Here is a 5439-nt window from a genome sequence, read left to right on the forward strand (position 1 = left end):
TTTTTTAAAAAGTTGCAATGCACTGGCTGAAATTAGGATTGAAATTTGTACCCATGCTGTCAAAACCTAAATAAATAAGAAATCTGGGTTCTGTTTTCATATCTAGGCCTGGAAGAAGGCTGGAACAGGGTGCCTCATTTTCCCACTCTCTGACACTTTATTATATTGTTCCCACAGCAAGGCCCTAGGACTGTCTCTATCCTGGGAAGGTGAGGAAATTCTACAGGAGCACAATGTTTGGAGGCAAGCTGAGATATACATTTCCATCTGGGCCAAGGTGTTCATCCTTGAGATGGGGTGAGACTTGTATAGGTCCTAAGCTGGCTGGGCACAAGACAACAGTATTTTGCTGTGATATGAGGGCAAAGCAGCCATCTGCTGAAATGGCTGTGTAGCATGTGGGATGTTAGAAGCACCCACTCTTCTAAGAGGTAAGGGCAAGCAAGCCTTGTGGTCTGAACCTACCCCCCGCCCCCCCAAAAGCTGGTCAGAAATGCCACTGATTTCAGTAGAATTTAAAGACTAGCAGATTAATTTAGGGTTGCAACCTTATTTCCATAAAGGGACAGATTATATAGCTAGTACTTTACCATATAGAAAATTTAGTAATAGCCTAGGGACAAGACCCCAAAGCATGTTAATATTCTGACCTGAGCAGTCCCTAGGAATAGAATCCCAGTCTGTGTCAGTCCAGCTTCCTCTGGGAAAGATCTTCCTCAATGACAGAGACCTAAATAATGTTTCGCTGGCAACACAAGCTACACAAATATTGTCACTGTCCTTTTTTGCATCTTTCACAGCCTGACAGAGCATGTTTCCTATAAACATTGCTATGGGAACTAAACTGCAAGAGTTCTCGGTTGGGAGAAACCCCATGGTTCAAACGCCTTGTTTGCCAAGGACTTTATCCTTTCTAAGCCTGTTTTAAAATGTCTTCCTAGGGTGACAGTGAAAACCTGGTGAAAACTATGGGATTAACCTCTTCATCACAAAACCCACTCAATCCACTCAAGTAAACACTCTTCCCACCACATCTTTTCATTTCTGAAGCAGCTCTGACCTCTTGTGGCCAAATAGAGACTGAATGGGTCGCTTAACCAGGGCTGTAACAGGAGCAGGAAGGGGTGTGTGTATAGTGAGAAGGAAGAATTGGACCGGGCTTCAAAGAGCAGACAGTCCTACATTTAAATATCACATGGCCCTTTGTAACCTGCAATAGGACTGGCAGATTTGGTAGTGTATTATGAAGTTTTTTGTTTTATCCTGGTTCACAAACCGTGTTTGTGAGTGTATGATATGTCTGGGAAATCTGTCAGGGCAGAAGAAGACTCACTTGTGACCAGTGCTATATATCCAATAGCTAATAAAGGCACAGGAGAATCGTACAAGACAGATGGTGGACACACCGAGGTGGTCCTGACCATCTTCCACCCAAAAAAGTTCTTTTTACTGGTCTTTCTGACGCCTTGCGGCTTTCCACTGCTGATTTATCCAAGTTACCACCCTAGTGGTAAAATGGCCCAGGGGTTAGAAAAGTTGTTGATGTTCTGTCTGACTGATTTGCTGTGTGATCTATGTTAGGCCTCCTCCCTTTTCCACCATGCCTGTTTGTTTTCCTAAGTACTGTAAATGGAGAGTAACCAAAGTGATCGAGAAGGAGCGTCCTATCAAGGCAGGAGACATTGTTGGCTCGTGGCAGAAGTTGCTTTATTCACTGCTTGCATAACAAGGCTACACAAGGGTGGGTTCAAATTTGTTTCCAAACATAAAAAGAAGCAAACTGCTGCATGGCTAAATATAACCATGTGGCAAAAAGTTGACTCCTGCCAAATTGTTGAAAAATGCCTCAAGAAACATCACCACTTGCACTGCTTTGGCCCCCAAGCAGACAAGATTCCAAGGAGCTGGAAAGAAAACCGAGCCAATTTGTCACTTGGGTGTCAAAATTCAGCCTTGATGAAAATAGCTCCAGTGACACACTTCATACAATTCACCTAAAAGCTTGGCAGCTGTCGGCGCTCAAATCTCACTGCAAGCCATGAATGGAAATAAATGACTGCAATTTGCCCAATCTAGATTTCCCAGCTCAGTGGAGCAGGCTTCCATGTTACAACTGTGTCATCTGAAAATGGCCAGAAATCATTTGAAAGCAAGTGTGAATTCAACCCACAAATGCAAAGAATGTCATCAGAGTTCCACACCACTTTCACTATTAATGGCTGTCTTGTTTAAGTCAGTTAAGCCAATGATGTAAATATGTCCTCAGGTGAGCAACCAAGTACAGTACAGGTCTTTTTCTAAATACATAGTGTTCAGGTCTTTGGCAATGGTATACTTATGATGAGATAAATATGAACCCTGGGATCACATCATTGTTTCCTTCTTTGGCATTGTGGCACCATGTATTGTGGTGAATGTCAAGGGGTGGGTGGAAATCTAAGGACTACAATGTGTTTCAGGTTTGTCTGGCATTGTATGGTCTCTAAGGTTTGCATCACTTATGCATCTGATTCTCGAAACTGCTACTGAATTAGAAATGAATATGAGCTTATCCTGTAACAAAAATGGCTGTCTTGTTGCATTACCACAGTGCTTTATTTTCTTCAAACCTTGTCAACAGAGTTTTTGCCAGGCTTGTGTGGTCACAGAGTGCGCTGCACATAAATACTTTAAATGCAAAAGAGAAAGGCAAAAAAGAAATGAGTCATGTAGCATCGAAAACACTAACAAGCATATTATGGCATAAGGTTTCAGGAACCTAGATGCACTTCATCAAATGCATGAAATTATATCCTCTGCTAGCAGATTACATACAGTATATATGTACACATGTGGGTGCAAAGGAAACAAATATTCGGTTTATTTATTTAATTTTTTCTAACTTATTACAGTGGTACCTCGGGTTACATACGCTTCAGGTTACAGATTCCACTATCCCAGAAATAGTACCTCGGGTTAAGAACTTTGCTTCAGGATGAGAACAGAAATCATGCTCCGGCAGCACGGCGGCAGCAGGAAGCCCCATTAGCTAAAGTGGTGTTTCAGGTTAAGAACAGACCTCCGGAACGAATTAAGTACTTAACCCAAGGTGCCACTGTACTTTTATATACCACCTTTTTTCTTCCAAGTTGCTCAAGGTGGTGTACGTGGTTCTCCACCTCCCCATTTCATCCTCACCCTGTGAGGTAGGTTAGGCTAAGAGATGGTGACTGGCCCAAGGTCACCCTGTGAGCTTCAGTTACACACAAAGCTAGACTTTAGCTGCAACTCATATAAACAAGGTGAACTGCCTTGTACCAAGTCAGACTATTTGTCCACCTACTTCTGTATAGTCTACTAGGATTGGCTGCTACACCATCTGCTACTACAGAGCCTTTTAACAGGATCCAGGGACTGGACCTGGGATGTTTTGTGTGTAAAGGAAGTGCTGTACCATGGAGAATTGGTTCCATCCCAAATCATCTTGTTGGTATGATATCAGTTTTGTTTCAGCCAGAATATGAACAGCAAGACGCAGGAGCAATCTAGCTGAGTCCACACATAACAACCTTGGTGGTTAAATATGGAACTAACACACCATTTTTGTCCCCAGACTGTTTTTGTGTCGTTTTCTGTTTTACAGGGGTCATTTGCCCATTTCAGGGCAGTGCATTGAGAACTGGGCATCGAGACAGCTCCTGTCTGTGCCCACCTCATTTCCCATTGCAGAAATAAATCAGCCACAAGCCAAATCACATTTCATCTAGCACTGACCGACAGCAAACTCGGAATGCGGAGAAGCATCTAGCCTCAGAAAGTAATTGTGCAGACAGTCTAGGCTGTCTCTAGGCTGTCTCGTTACAGGTTCAGAAAAGCACAGCGAGGGCTCTTCATAAAAGGATGACTCTGCAGAGGGCTCCAGCTCAGTTAAGCAGCAGGGCATAAGCTACATCAGAGCCAGGAGTCCAGGGTAAAGTTTTAAAGTCTCAAAATTAATAGCATTTCCCCAGACATTATGACTCATATTTTCAGATTTCAAAGCCCTGGATTCATTTTTCATGCAGACAAGTCATTAGGTTTGCCCTAGGCCTGAGATGGCAGTGTCCAACCAGAACTTTGAGGTATAGGTGGTACATTAGAGTTGGAATATAGATTTTCCTGTTTTTCTTCAAAGTCATATATTCTGTTTCTACTTTAATATGACTGCTGATCTTTTTCTTCCTTCTAACACCATCAGGACAGAATACTGTACATAAAAGGCTGATAAACAAATAACCTTTTCTGACTGTACTGGCTTGGTCCTTTTTGGGCCAGTATCACCAAGTACAGTATCTGAGCATTTTCTTGTCGTGCCTTCGGTGACTTAATACCTGCCACACTCCTTCTGTCCTTTTTCAGGGGACTGTCACACAGATGCCCCCAGGGATTTTTTGTTTTTGTCTACTTGCACTTGATAAAAGAAACTGAAAGGTTTAGGATGGTTATGTTTCCAAAGGTGTCAGCTTATGAATATAGCTTTTTCTTTAAGCCTGCATATAAGATCAGTGAAACTATGTGTCTGATTCCTTAATTGTCCAGGTCAGATATTAAAAGCTTGCTTCAGGAGCTGACCAAACAAAAAACAAACAAAAGCACATCTAACTGTTACATGTTATATAACCTATTATAAATGTTTGCTTTCTGAGAAGTCTTGTTGTTCAGTGTAGTAGGCAGCACACAGCACAAGCCTGTGCATATTTACTCAGAAGACTACTAAATCTAAAGGGCCATAATCAAATAAATATTCATACAATCACAGCCTTTAAAGCTCCTGGAATATGAAAAGATAGAAATAAACATGCAATTCCTTTTTAGAAAGTAATCTGTTGAAAATCCATTTGTACTCACAACTGCCCAAGAGTCTATTATTATTTTCCAGCTAGGTAAACAACAGCAAGTTCGGTGGGTCTACTCTAAGTAAAACTGAGTACCACCCATGGAGTATTTAAATATGTAAATCAAACTGTTTCCCCTCTCCTTTTGATCAGTTATCAAACAAATGTTTGAAAGGCAGCATATTTAATTCAGCTTATAATTCGTTGCTGTAATGAATTATGAAATTGTGTGTGTGTGTGTCGGTGTGTGTGTTGCACCTTTCAGCTTTTGCTGGATTTCATAAAAATAAACACATAAGAAGTGGAGGGAAAAGCCCTCCTGTGAACTGCTGCGTCTTTGTGTTGCTTTGCAATCCTCCATGCATTTTTATTTACAACCCCTCTCCCCGTCGGCCTGCGTTTGCAGACAAAGGCAGACAAGAAACTCACTAAATAATACACAAGGTAAATAATGCAGGCATGAGGCAAGAAGCCCCTCCGCGGTGGGCGATGACGTAGCCGCTTCTCATCCCTTGACAGCGCAACTGGGGAAATCCCGCCTCCTTCCCAACGTCCATCACCCCCTCCTGAACTCTATGGCAACACG

Source organism: Podarcis melisellensis (assembly GCF_964234715.1).
Source record: "Podarcis melisellensis genome assembly, chromosome: 1".
NCBI classification, from domain to species: Eukaryota; Metazoa; Chordata; class Lepidosauria; order Squamata; family Lacertidae; genus Podarcis; species Podarcis melisellensis.